The following is a 15,190-nucleotide window of genomic DNA, read 5'->3' on the forward strand; positions in this document are numbered from 1 at the left end:
CCTCTTAGATTCATAAGTCTGTTCCATGTTTCCATGACTGTGCATTGAACATCTGCTCCCTGGTGGTCATTGCATGTCACAATTACTGATCGAATGGTTGAACAGTTGCTTTAAGTTGCATAATATATATATATTATGTAGGGTAGGATGCATTTTCCTGAGTTCCTTGCAGATATATGCCCATCAAAATAAATTTCTTTTTTAAAAACACACAGGGTATTATTTCATGGTAAACCACAACTATGTGAACTTGGAAGTGTCACTTGTTAGTGATGGAGTTGTTTGTCTGTCTTTTGCCTTTTCTAAAGCCTATTTCAATTTTTGAGAAACTGGATGCACAAGGTCTATTGGTAGCCTCTCTAGCCAGTGATGTTCTGAAAGGATTCCAGCCAGCAGACTCAAGTGTATTCAGATGGACGAGGAATGGATCTGCAGACTTGAGCAAACCCTTATTTAGGCTCCTTCCACATAGCAGTTTATGGGATCATCTCTCTTATGCTGGAATGATTCCAACTGCTGCTAACATGTCTCACCGGACTTAAGAAAAGTTATAGCATAGGACAATTCTAGTCATATGATTAGTGAAGTACTGTCAAACTAGGAAATGATAGTTATACATGCAGGAGTTGTCTACACTTGGTTCTGGAAAAAGGAACATTTAATATTTTTATTGATTTTTAACAGAGAGAAAGGGAGAGAGCTAGAGAGCTAGAAACGTCGATGAGAGAGAAACATCGACCAGCTGCCTCTTGCACACCCCCTACCGGGGATGTGCCCACAACCAACGTACATGCCCTTGACCAGATTCGAACCTGGGACCTTTCAGTCGGCAGACCGACGCTCTACCACTGAGCCAAACCGGCTTTGGCTGGAAAAGGGAACATTTAAACAAAGATTTAAAGATCTTGGAATGTATCAGCCTAACTTTCCACTTTCTGAATGGATGCATTGCACATGATTTATGCATCATCTGTGTAGGAGATTTGACTTGGGCAGAGACCCAAGAGATTTCTGCAAGTCAACTTGATAGGATTGGTTATCCAGGCACAATTGATCATGGATTAAAATAAGAACCTATTGAAGTCACAGAGTAGCCCAGGCCTTATGGTCAAAGGCTGTTCCAGTTTAAAAATAGGTATTCTAGACCAATTTTGATAAAAAGTTATGTAACTGGTTCAACATGGTGGAATAGAAACATGATAATAATGGTATTTCTTTGTTGAAGTGGGTGAGTTTGTACTTTTTCTCCTCCTGACTCTTTGATGCTAGGGGACTGTGTTTGGTTCATCTTCATAGCACACAGTAGGCCCTCAATAAGCATTTGCCTAAATGACAGAATATGGAATTTGAGTAATGGCAATACTTGCCTAATGACTGAACATGGAATTCTGAGTTATGATTATATTAAAAGTCAAAGGCATTCTTAAAAGAGAATATTTGAGGCTTTGTTCTTCAGTACTAAATTATAAACCAGCACAGTAATTAGAGCAGCTGTGTAGTAGAGTTTCCAATTTTATCGGTCTAATTTTGGAAAGTTTTATAGTTGAAACACTGAGTTGTCAAACATACCCAATTTCGATGATCACATTACTTCTTTTTAGTCAATGTCCTTGAATACAAAAACTGTTTTCAGTAAAGAATCTTCTATTCTTGGTTGGTTTCTAAAGCACAAAATAAAAATAAACCTCTATTCTCAATAGGATTTAAATACAAATAAATTATGAGACTCAGTAGGGCTTTAGATTTAGGCTGTGAATGAAGCTTTATGGGTTTAATATTAAAAATAACTCTTAAATGGTCTTACCTGAATGCTCATTTAGATATTTATATTTAGTATCCATACAATTGCAGTTTCTTAAAACTTAATTTTTGTAGAAGTCTTCTTGAATACCATTATGCTCCTAAAATTTTTCCTCCAAATATCCTTGCTAGAATGATTAGCATTTGAGAACAAAGATGATACAGTGCCCAGCCTGGGCTTGAACACAATGTCTGTGGTCATAATGTCCTTGCAGATAATATAATATCAGACTACAAGTCATGTGACTCCAAACAATGTTTTGATCAATAACAGACGGCATGTACATTGCGGTTGTGTAAGATCACAATGGGGCTAAAAAAATTCTTATGGCCTCGTCATGTCATAGGCATCCCAGTCTCACAGCACACAACACATTACTCACATGACTGTGGTGATGCTGATGTAAGCAAACCCACTACACTGCCGATTGTATAGAAGTACAGCTCAAGCAATTCTGTACAGTTTATAATACTTGATAGTGATCATGACTATGTTACTGCTTCATATATTTACTATACTATAATACACTTTTTAATCATCATTTTATAGCAGGTGAGGAACATCTGGCCAGAGGGCTGTATACTGATGGCCCAAAAATCATTTGGTCTGGCCCTGCCAAGGCAGTAGGGGTGAGTTCATTACATTTGACCAAATCCAGCAGGTTGATTTTTAAGTTGATAGCTTTGTATAGCTCTCCAATGATGTTATAAATATCCAAATGGCCATTGGCAGGAAAAGGGTTCCCCGCCCCTGTTTTAGCGTGTATTCTTCATACTTGCCAAAAAAAGTTTGCTTTTAAACAGTATGCCATGATAGGCAGGCAGCAGCCTCAGGCATCTTGTGTTGACTGTGTCTCCAGATTGCATCATTTCCCTGGTGCTTGATGGTATCGCATGTTGTTTTGTACAGTCATATGCTACCTCAGTGTGTAGCCCAGGAGCGATAGTCTATACCCTATCGCCTGGGTGTGCAGTAGGCTGTGCCATGGGGTCTGTGTAAGTGCACTCTCTGATGCTGATTTTCGCACCACAATGGCATCGCCTAAGGAAGTGTTTCTCAGAACACCCAGGGATTGTGCTGGGATGACCATGGCCGCATTCTTTGTGGCCTTCCCATTGTTTACCTTGTTGCAGGCTGTCTTGGGCATTCCTCTTGTTCTTTAGCTTATGTCCACTAGAGGGTGAGTGGGAGAGACCTTAAAAAAACAAACAAACACACAGCAGTAGGTGCTTAGCAAGTCTGCTGAACAGTTCCACGATGGAAATTAGTTTGAGGATCAATTTAGGATTTCTTTATTCATATTCATCTTGCCTCTTATTGCCATGGTTACATATGTTGATTTTTATAAATATAGTACTTATAACGGTAAGTTACAAGATGGCAATATATTATACTGAGCCTATTTTTACTACTTGAAAAATAAATGCCATCCAGATAACTTCAAGCTGCATTGTGAAAATACACTAGGGTATCCCAGTAAAAACATCTTCCAGATATGTGATATCATATATTTTGCTTCAGAGTTTAGACCTTCAGTAAATATTTTAGAACTGCATTCCACAAGTGTGAGAAAATATATTCGGTTCTAGGACTGGTTCTACTGATAATGCCACAATAAGTGGATCTGTTTATATACCTCATGTGATATAGTTGAATAACAAAAATAGCACATGTCACTTAAGTCAAGGATTGCTAGTTTTAGCTATCTTCACAGTCCTTCTTAGTGTTAACAGCAGCTATTTGTGTACTGTGGCGTGATGGTGCTGGAAAGGTGGTATTGCTCAAAATATTGACCACCTATTGTGATGTTTGTAATCCCAACATTGTTAAGTTCATGCTCAGTACAAATTGCCAGATGAGAACGAGATAGGACAGTGGAAATGGAACATTAGGGGCAGTGGGAGATAGAACAAGCCCATTGCAAGAAAGAATGGATGGAAATTACAATCGACTTTAAAATTCAGAGTGTGTATAAAGTCCTAAATTTGATTGCATATACTTTTGAAGTACTTTAAAACTCAGAGTTGTTTATAGGATAAGACAGTGGTCGGTAAACTGCAGCTCACGAGCCACATGCAGCTCTTTGGCCCCTTGAGTGGAGTTCTTCCACAAAATTCCAGGCCTGGGCAAGCCTATTTTGAAGAAGTGGTGTTCGAAGAAGTTTAAGTTTAAAAATGTCTCTTTCTTGCCGAAACCGGTTTGGCTCAATGGATAGAGCGTCGGCTTGGGGACTGAAGGGTCCCCGGTTCGATTCCGGTCAAGGGCATGTATCTTGGTTGCGGGTATATCCCCAGTAGGGGGTGTGCAAGAGGCAGCTGATCGATGACTCTCTCTCATCGATGTTTCTAACTCTCTATCTCTCTCCCTTCCTCTCTGTACAAAATCAATAAAATATATTAAAAAAAATTTTCTCTCTCAAAAGAAATTTCAATTGTTGTACTGTTGATATTTGGCTCTGTTGACTAATGGGTTTGCCGACCACTGGGATAAAGGAAGGAAGGAAGGAAGGTGATAGTGTCGTAATATAATGATAAATTACTAATATATATGGATTAATTGTGTTTCTATCTGGCATCCAAACACCTCTCCTCCCTCCCCCCAACACAAATTCAAACACAAAAACAAGGACTCACAATTCAAGACTGGGAGCCAAGGGTTGGCACTTTTTTTCTTGTACAATATGCCTGTTTCTTTTTTTAAAAAAAACACAAAACACTTTTATAGTTACTGTTTTCTTTCTTTTTGTAACCACAGACACTCCCACGTAGCACCAGCTCAGTTCCAGCCAAACTGCGTGTATTTTTAAATAAAGAAAACAGGTCTTCTCGTTCTGTGTTAGCAAAGTCACCTCCTTTACTGCCAGTGCTAATGCTAAACATGTAATAATACTTTATTGTCATGAGCAGGAATCTGCTTTGCTAATTAAATGCAGCTGTCAGTAATTACTACTTGTCAGTGTAATCTATTTTAGGGAGCTCTACTTTAAATAATAAAGATGGGCCTGATATTGAGAGGGTGAGATAGGCAAGGTGACCGCTCACTTCCCCATCAGACTCATTCTTTTTTTTTCTTTTTTTCTTTTTTTTTTTTATGATGAATGAGTAACTTCCTTGTGGAGATGTCTTACCTGGGTTATTCTGTGTTTCTTTAGTGCCTGAGTGCTAAAAGTTTGCAGTTAAATAGTTTGTAAATATATATATCTGTAATCTACAATAAATGCCCCCCCCCCCCCTCCTTTGTAATACAACAAGAACGGCGAGGCTCACAGTGCATCATGATGGTAATCTGTAGGAAAAGCATCATGGCGAAGTCACTACAATCTCTACCATCAAACCCTGAGTTCGGTCTAAATGCACCTTCTAATTGCTCACAAACTGGATTAGACACGGAACATCACTTTGACAAATGGGGACGGGGATTAAGTAACTGTTTCTTGTACGCATTTTTCACTGATGTCCTACCAGGTTTTCTCTATAAGAAAATGTATAGCCTTCATTTTAGGTCTTTGAAGTGTGTAAATTAAAAAAAAAAAATTCATGAGGTTTGCTTGTAATATTACTTTATCTTAACGGACTCTGAAAATGAACCTCAAGCTCCTTCATAGCTCTACAGCTGCGTGACCGAAAGCAATGTCAGGGCAAGGGTAATGATGGCAGGCTGATCTGCTCCATGGGGTAGGTGCTGGGGTGCCACAGATGCTGGCAGAACCCAGGGTCTAAGGGGAGCAGACCTTTGCCCTCACCTTCCCTGACATTTAAAATGAAAGTGGCGGCAGTGGGAAAGGGAGGGGCACTGGAGTCCCCAGGGGTGAAGTGATGGGGTGGTGGAAATATCAATGGGGAAAAAATAAGCACAGCAGGGAGGGTGAGGGAAGCTTGGCGCACACGTGGCTGTACCCCACACAGGCCAAAAAGACTTATCACACCGCTCACAGCATCCTGACTGCCTCGTCCTTCTTCTCCCGCCATCCGGTTTATATCCAACACTCCAATAGTCCTCGTGTTGCTAGATAATTAATTATCTTGTTACAGATCCCAACAACTTTGGCAGCTACTCTTCTGAATACAAGTCATTTAAATAGAATTAATAATTTGGTTGTTCATCCCAGGTGAAGGGGGGGAAAAAAGCTTTCCAGATGGAAAATAATTTAAAAAACACCTACCTAAATGTATTTTCCAAATATAGTCAGCAAAATACACCAACATGTTCTTTTTCCCAGTGAGCCTCCATTGGGGGAGGGATGCATAGTCCAGTGGGGATAGTATAAATTCTCCCTTTTCCATGACATGCATTCTTACCTCCTTTTCTGAGAAAATGGGGGTTATGCCAGCTATTTCTAAAAAATAAATAAATAAAAATTCCAAGTGATGAGCAACTCAATCTAAGAAAGAACCCATTGAATAGCCATTGAGCTCCTTAAAAAGTAGGGTTTATTCAAAGGGAAAACCCAAGAATATACACATGGATAGTTGTGAACATTTTTTACTTTCATGGGTTCTTATAACCACAATGTCAGTGCATCCCTAAATCATCTGTTTTATACAGAACTAAAGCTTTTCAATCAGCTGATCATTTTCCTAGAATATAATAGGTGCTCAGTGAATAACTGCTGAATGTATGAGTGAAGATTTTGAACACTGTCATGATATGGTTTCTTGCTGCCCACTCCAGCTGGTTGAAGCTGGTATTACTTGGTGGCAAGAGTTTAACAGCAGGGCCAAAGATATGGTTGTTGTTTAAATACTATATAAAATGTATTAATGTTTTCAAAAATAGTGCACTATATTTTGTATATTGTTTTTAAGGTAATACTATATTTTTATTTTTGAAAGTGATTTTTAATTTTTTTTTTGTAGGGTCATTCACCAGAGAATGGCAATACATATTTAAAAAATTGCTTTTTTTAAAATATATTAATTAACAGGCCATTTCTATTTTTTTTGTACTAGATAAGATTTTTAATGTGATTATCATGTTAGTAGCTATTTACTTATTTTATTTATTTATTTGTTTATTTATTTATTTATTTATTTATTTATTTATTTATTTTTGTGTGTATGTGTAAGTTTATTGAGTTTTCCAATGTGGTGATGGTGAAATAATTTCAATTCATTTTTACTTCAAATCTTAAATGAGAAAAAACTGATTTTTATATTACTATAAGCAGATACTTACACTTGGTTAAATATGTTTCCTGCTTTATAGGGGAGAAATGAACTTAAATAGGTAATATAATTATTAGATATCCTATATAATAAAGAGATAATATGCAAATTGACCATCACTTCAACACAGAAGATAGCCGCTTTCATGCGGTCAAAGATGTCTGCCCCAATGTGGACATAAGATGGCTGCCACAAGATGGCCAGTAGGGGAGGGAAGTTGGGAGGGACCAGGCCTGCAAGGGGGAGGGGGGCAGTTAGAGGCAATCAGGCTGGCAGGGGAGTTGTTAGGGGCTAATCAGGCTGGCAGGCAGAAGCAGTTAGGGGCAATAAACAGTTGAAAGCCAGCAGTCCTGGATTGTGAGAGGGATGTTCAATTTCCCAGTGGGATCAGGCCTAAATGAGCAGTGGGACATCCCCCAAGGGGTCCCAGATTGGAGAGGGTGCAAGCTGGGCTGAGAGACCCCCTCCCCATGCATGAATTTTGTGCACCAGGCCTCTAGTATTTAAAGTAATTTGAATAGAAGAAAAACTCAAAATGAGCACATGGGTTTTTATAGAACTTTCTGAAGCTTTCTTAGTTTTGCAGGTAGAAAAAAAAATTACCTAGTTCTCTATAGACTATTATTAGAGAAATGGAGACTTGCATTTACTCTTAAAAATTAAAAGTCTTCCTAGATGGATGCTTACTTATGGACACTTAGAAAACTGGAGGAGAGGAGAGGTGGGGAATGAAGGGTGGGAAGCAAGTTCTACCTGATCACTGGCAGAACTAGATTTCCTCCCTCATGCTCTGTCCTCACACCTGTCTTCTCTCCATCACCTAGTACACTGAATACTACCTGTTTCTTTACCAGCTGGGTTTGCTCTTGAGCTTGTAAGTTTCTTGAGGGAGGACAAGTACAAAATCATTTATATCCTCAACACACTTCCTGGTACACAGTAGTTGCTCAGTAAATGTTTACTGAAATAAATAAATCAGTGAGAAAGAGGAAAGGCAGATAAACATTAGCAAGACAGAAGGAAGAATAAGATGATTATTTACTGTTCCAATAGAAGTGTTATTTAGTACTTTCTATATTCCAGACACTATGCTAGGTAAAGGGGATATTGACAGTGGTGTGGGTCGCGGTTGGTGGGCTACAAAGGAAAGGAGTAAGAAAACAAAGAGAAGTGATGAGGAAGATACGTTAGACAAGCAGAGAACAGTTTCGACAGAGGGCTTGCATGTGCAAAGGCATGGCAGTATGACATAGCATGCTCTGTTCCTTGCTGGGCATCTACCAAATGTATATGCTTTGTGTTGGAGTGACAGGAGATGAGTCCCAGGCTGGGCCATTCGAACAATAATGGCTTTGAAAGTTGAGGTAGTTTGAACTTTATCTTGAAGGCAAAGAATGCTGCAGGCTATTAAGCAGGGAAATTACATGAGAAGATTTGCATTTGGGAAGAATTTCAGAAGCACTGAAGAAATTGGAGACCTGAAGCTAATAAGGAGGCTAGTGTCATCCTGTGAGTTCTGATGACCTGAACTCAAGCAACCAATGGGGTTGGTGGCAAGGTAGGTGTTCTAGAGGCAGGGTTTTCATGACCTGGTGTGTTGGAATCCACCCAGTGCCTTCACTAGCAGAGAGGTGTGGACTAGGAACCCGGAAGGCTAGTCAACCTTGAAGCTCTGAAAGGTCAGAGCCAAGCACCCATTGTTTCGTTGAGACAATGGTAGCTAAAGCAACTTCCACGTTGTTTTGTGTAAATCCTTGCTGATTGGCTATTATTGGAATTGCCTGCGTAAAGGCTTTGGGTATATCCTATAGTCTTAATAAAAGGGAGAGCAAGGCCAGAGCAGGGTGGAGTCCTTCCCCTTGAGTTGGGCTCCTGCCTGGCCCCCAACATTTCCAAATTAATATTTTCTAGTCTCTTTCATTTGTGTGCAGCCTCCTCCAGAACTCGAACCTTAAACCTGAACCCTGAACCACATGGGACGTGAAAGGGGTTCACTACACTGGTGACAGACTAGAGGTGGAGGAGAAACACAAGATGATCCTTAGGCACCTGTGTCCCTTCTATGATCCTTGTAACTACATGTTCTTATTTGCTCACTTTTCTTGGGTGTATGGACAGATGATGTTGCCAACACAGAATAGCAAAATAACATAAACTATTGGAAAAGAGGTAACATTAGAAAACTAATGTTGTATAAAAATTCTCAAGCCCTTGATCTTATGTTGGTAATTACAGAGTTGAGAGTTCCTTATTAAAAGGATGCCGGTGTTTATGGAACTCAGAAAGTACTGAACCAAATGCTGTTAAAGTAAAAATTGTCTAGTCAGTGGACCGAATATGAGAATATGATAAGTACCTGATTAAGAAAAAATAATCCCATCTGCAGAAAATCAGGCAATCATAATTATAGCTAATATTTGTCATTTTATGATGTGCCAGGTACTGCTACCAGGACAATGGGAATAATTTTGACTTTATAGAATCAATTATAAGGATTAAGTGGTCACTGCACATCTAGTCAAACCTTGGGAACAGAGGAATAAAATAAATATGAAATAAAAATACTGGAATGAAAATAAGTATTCCTACTAGCTAGCAATCCACGTGCTGGCCCACCATCCCCTCATGCACCCTCATCTATCCTGTTTTCTGCCTCCACCTCCTCCTTACATTCCCCCTGCAGAATCCCTTAGCTCTCGTTGTCCAGACTGAGATGTCCACAGGAGGAAGCTCTGTCTGTCCCATGATGCCACATGCCAAAGTGCCATGGAAACAAAGGTGACAGGACAAAATAATAGAGAGGAACATTAGTTTGCAAAGTGAGGAAACTGGGTGGCTACCAGAATTAAATGTCATCCCCCCAAAAAACAACAACTAAGAATAAAGTTAAATTTAACCTTTTAAATCAAGTTACTCAAGTTTAATAACCAGAGTTAGGAAATAGATTGTTTTTTAAGCCATGAATTCTATGTGGTATAAAAATATAAAAGAACCCGGCTGGTGTGACCCAGTGAATTGAGCCTTGTCCCATGTACCAAGAGGTCACCAAATTGATTCCTAGTCAGGGCACATGTCCAGTTTTTGGGCACACTAACCAGTAGGGGGCATGCAAGAGGCAGCCAATTAGTGTTTCTCTCTCATGGATGTTTTCTCTCTCTCCCCTTCATCTCTATCTAAAAAAAAAAAATCCATAATGTATATGTGTGTATATATATATATATATATATATATATATATATATATATATATACATACATACACACTAGTATATGAGAAAGAAATTTTTATGTATCTTAATGCTTTAACTCATATTAGGTATATAGATAAATATAAATGTTTCAATGTATTTAGCAACCCTTTTGTTCTTCCCCATTAATCATATCAGTATTAGATATTATCTTCCAAAGACTTGTGTGAGCACATTCAGCTGGGCCCTGCAAGAAAAAATTGTGAAATGGCTGTCGCAAAAGTCTCCTCTCAACTTCTGTGCTTGACAGAGGCCTTTAAATCTAGTAACATTTGAATCAAGCTTAAGTCTGTAACACGTATTTCTTATCTTTCCGTTAACAGTCAGAGAATTCACATAACATATGCTTTATAATGCAGTACAACCAATTCTCATAGATAGAAGGTAGCTAGATCTTACTTGTGGTGAGGCACATTAAGAATTACTGTGATTTTTTTTTTTTCATTGACTTTGCTGGGGCAAAGAGCATTACAGTAGCATTTTCATATGTTCCAAAAAAGTTCCCCAAACTTGTACTCAAATAATAGATTGTTAATATTTATGACAGCACAGTAATGCTACTTAATTAGCAGTGTAAGGATTCTGTTATTTAGTGTTAATTATAGCTTATCTGCCATTGTAAAATAAAACGTACAATTACAGGCAGTTTTTCTTTTGCAGACTTTTAAACTTAAGCATTTTAATCAGTTGATTATTTCACCCCTTTACACCATCATTTTTCTATCTTGGGCCCTTCAGTCTCATGAAGATTATTATTATTCCACAGGGTTTCATAGATAGTAATGTCCTAAGACCCTCATGAAAAAGGAAAAATCCTATTCACTATTAAATCACAATCTATGTGACTTAATATGCAATTATAAAGACATTTAAAGTTTCTTGACCTCTGGACTAGCAATTTCTAGAATACTTCCCTTCAGGGCTTGGAGGAAACATTAATTGGATGCCTGCTGTATGGCATGTGGGTCAGAGCAGAATCAGTCTCATTTCACACCTTCATATACAACTTTACCGGTCCTTTTAACAAGTACCATAGTGTAACTTGTAACACTGACTTCTGTGCAAGAAGTTCCCCTTAGAAGGATATTCTGGGAAGCCTGAAACATCCAATATCGGATCCTCTGAGCCATTAAAACTACTTAAATATGGCATTGGCTCTTAAGTCACCTAATTTAAAAGTAGCAGAATCTCAAAACATTATTGAGTCCATTGAAAACTACATTAAGTTACAGCACTGTTCTAGTACCACTCTAGTTCAGCTTATGTTGGGGCTTTGTGACAACCGCCTTCCTTCGGAATTCCCTAAGAATTCATTCTGAGTGCCCAGCTGGCAGGGCTCAGTGGTTGAACTGTGAGGCTACAGATTCGATTCCTGGTCAGGGAACATGCTCATGTTGCTGGCTCCATTCCCACTGTGGGGCATGCAGGAAGCAGCTGATCAATGATTTTCTCTCATAATTGATGATGTTTCTATCTCCCTTCCTCTTAGAAGTCAGTAAAAATGTGTTAAAAAAATTCACTCTGATTTGAAAACCATCACAAATCTCAGTTGCTAGAATGTATTTGCTTTAGCACTTACCTCACTCCCCCCTTGACCCTTATTTAATTAAGTAAGCTTTAAAAGTACCTGTTCAACAGCAGTTGCATAGCCCGTGGGCTGTCTGGGCTATGATGGCAGGTCTGTTGTTTATTAACTGTAGAGGCGAGCCATTTAGTTAGGCTCACTTTCCTCATCTAAACAGGGACAATAATAAGGCCTACCTATTTCCTCTCATGTAGTGGGGGATAGCACGGTGGCTACCAGAATTGAACTAGTTAATATTAGCAGAATTCTTTAGACAGTATCAGACACACAAGGTTATCATAGGTGTTTCTTAAATAAGTTGTTCAAAAAAGTTTAGTATAGTCTCAATTTTTAATATCAAACTAGTTGAGCATTTGTAAGTACTATTGTCAGATGACACTGACTTCACAAATCACATATGCCACAAAAGAGACTCTCTTCCTGTTCTTCAGTTATCAACTATAGATATAGATATATTGTATAAACATAAATAAACACATAAGTATATCTTCTGTATGTCTAAACATATGTATATACATATAAAACATGTCTGACTCCCATGCACAATCTAGGTAAAGTGGTCTAAAGTCAAACCAACTAGTCAACCATTTCTTAATACTAACAGGTTTTTTTCATAAAAGCTTTCAAGAAGATAGAAAATAATCTGTTGTACCACATATTAATTAAATAAGACATGACTAATGGAACTTGCATATTAGATTCAGAGATGTTCATTTATCCTGCCTAAACATTATGTGGATCTTCAGGTATCTTTTGCTTCTACTTTTGATAAATGTTTACTGCTCTGAAATGTTTTCAAGTAGATTAGTGATGCTTATGTGTACTTATTAATATCTTCCTTTAATTGTACTTTTGCTGTAAAGGTAAGGATAACATAATCACTCAGGAACAAACACTGATCTAGAGTGAGCAAAATTTTTGAATAACTAAATTGGATTCTAGAGGGGAAAAAAACCTTTTGCTGGTTTTAAAAAGTCTTATTAAATTCACAGAAAAAGTAAAATGTAGGATTTCTCTAAATAGTGATGATTTAGGTCATAATGAAAGTTTAACTACTTATTTTCATTTTGAGATCTCCCTTCCCCTTGGTGGAGGGCGGCGGGGGAGAGACAGGACTTAGATGACTTACATAGTAGAATTGCATTTTTAAGAGATGCTACTGTTTCCGAGATTATAAAGAGATAAGAAAAGGAGCAAAATGTTTGCTGTTTCCTATGAATTTGAGTTTGCTTGCTTAATGTAACAGGACTATTTGCATTTACTCATGAATGACTACTACTGACATATACAGACCGGGCACTGTTCCACAGAAGTCAGACACAGAGAGCTAGAGCAATGCACAGATAGTTGTATTTCTCCAGAGTATTCAGACAAAGAGCCAGAAGATCAAAGTCAATATCACTTCTCTGAAGTTGAGTCATACCTAAATGATGTGGTGTGTTAAGAATATTGGCGGGCTTTATGGGGGAAGAAAGTTGGCTGGTTGACATCTGTGTGATTTTTGAATCAGGCACTCTTTGTGGGCTACCTACTTTGGGCAAGATGCTGCCTCCCGAGTAAGCCACTGCTCTGACGGCCTTTTTCACACAGTGTAGGAGTAAGCATTTTGCTGCCACTGAAAATCCTTTCTTGTTTAAAATAACACCCAGCTCAGCTCTGCATATTGTGTGTGCTCATGTGTTCAATAAAAACTTTTTGAATGAGGGAAGATTCAGTGAGTAAGAAGGTTATTCATTCAAAAACATCTGTGTATGTCTGCAAAATGGTAAGGACAATGGATGCAAGCATAATCAGCACACTGTAGGCAGCACCTTCTCAAAAAGATGTCAAAGGAAGCAGAAATCTAAACCTGAGGTCTGGCTTCACCTGGCAACCAGGATCCTGGTACTCCTGTGAGACTCCCCTGAACACCATGCTTAGAATTTCCTGGGTAACCTACTTTGTGCATCTATGTGACTCTATCACTTTACATTACTAATGTGTCTATAGATTTCTATTAATTGAGAAAAGACTCCTTAAAAACAGTGGAGAGTAATTTGAAAGGGGCCAGGGCAGTCTTCATTTCTTCACTGTTAAAATTCCCTGCAACTGGAAGGCAGTGAAATGTAAGCAACAGTTTCCTTCCCATCATTATGTTTCTGGGAACATCTTTGTGTCTCCATCAGGTCACTGGTGAGCTGGTGACTGACTTCGCATTCCTAACAAAGCCCACCTTGCTGCTCACTCAGTCACTCTAAGCAAGGACCATCCGTACACACATACAGGGAGGAAGAGAAATATTGTTTTCCTTTCTCCTTTTAAAAGCTTCCCTAGGAAAAACCACCAAGATAACTTAAAAATAAATCTGCTACATTTAACATAATGGATACCAATGAAGAACATTTAAAAAAATAGTTTTGATATCCAAATGTGTCATCGCTTTATCTTTTCAACTTTTTTTTTTCCTTGGCATAGAAGTTGAATATATTTGAAATAAGCTGTAATGTGGAAACATTTGTCTAAAGCCCTGGAATACGTCAAGGCTACTGAGCAAAAGCTTCCAGAAGCGCCAGCTTTCTATCACTTCTAGCAAGTCAGCTTAGAAAGGAGCACGTTACCCAAAGGCCCCCCCCCCCTCCCCCGCCAGGCTCACTCCCACACCGGCCCGACCCCGCACACTCTTTATCAGACTAAGTTTACATAAACCAGAGAAGCGTTACAGTGCCATTCAATGCATCCACTGGAAGTAATATGATATAAAGCACTTTGCAAATATTAAAGTTCCCCTTAAGGAATCAATGTCTTCCATGAAGAAGCTAGTGCCGGGGAGAGAGAGGGAAGTTGGGAGGAAGACAGACCTACCGGGCTAGGGCTAGGACTGGGGAGAGACCCGGGATCTCAGCAACCGCTCCTTTGGGTCAGCGCCCTGAAGCCCTCAAAGGAGGGAAGCCGGAGAGCAGAGCCCCCAAGTTGCAGTGACCGGAGTTCTGGCTGAGGTCAGCTAGCTGCGCGGGGAGCGGCCAGGTAGAGGCATCCACCGGAGGCTGGGCGCTCCTTCCTCGCCTCCCTGAACCAAGGCTGTCGCCCAAGTTCCAGGAGCAGGACTCTGAGCTCCAGCCAGTGGCCACAGCGACCTCGTGCACCGCTTAGTAATAGCAACGTAACCACCCCCTCGATGGCATCCAACTCCGGAGTGTGTGTGTGTGTGTGTGTGTGTGTGTGTGTGTGTGAGAGAGAGAGAGAGAGAGAGAGAGAGAGAGAGAGAGAGAGAGAGAGAGAGAGATGGGGTGGGTGGGGCGGGTTGCCTGAACTAGGGGGCGGGAACTGGGGCTTAGAGGGGTGGAGGCCAGATGGGGAGAATACACCCCATCCTTCAGAATACACCCCATCCTTCAGGATCACTAGCCTTTGCC

At 39.5% G+C, this 15,190-nt stretch overlaps 1 protein-coding gene across 5 annotated transcripts in view; it reads right to left on the bottom strand.

Moving 5' to 3' along the window:
- HS3ST5 (heparan sulfate-glucosamine 3-sulfotransferase 5) overlaps nt 1–15,190 on the bottom strand; it is a 225,143-nt gene that overhangs the window by 208,603 nt on the left and 1,350 nt on the right. The window contains exon 1 of one of the 5 annotated variants that reach the window (XM_084889302.1): nt 14,640–14,676. The exons of the other annotated variants lie outside the window; for them this stretch is intronic. The gene's annotated coding sequence lies outside the window, so the exon portion shown is untranslated. Of the gene's footprint in view, nt 1–14,639; nt 14,677–15,190 lie in introns of those variants that run through there. 5 annotated transcript variants of the gene reach the window in all.

Source organism: Pipistrellus hanaki (genome assembly GCF_964339955.1).
Source record: "Pipistrellus hanaki genome assembly, chromosome: 7".
NCBI classification, from domain to species: Eukaryota; Metazoa; Chordata; class Mammalia; order Chiroptera; family Vespertilionidae; genus Pipistrellus; species Pipistrellus hanaki.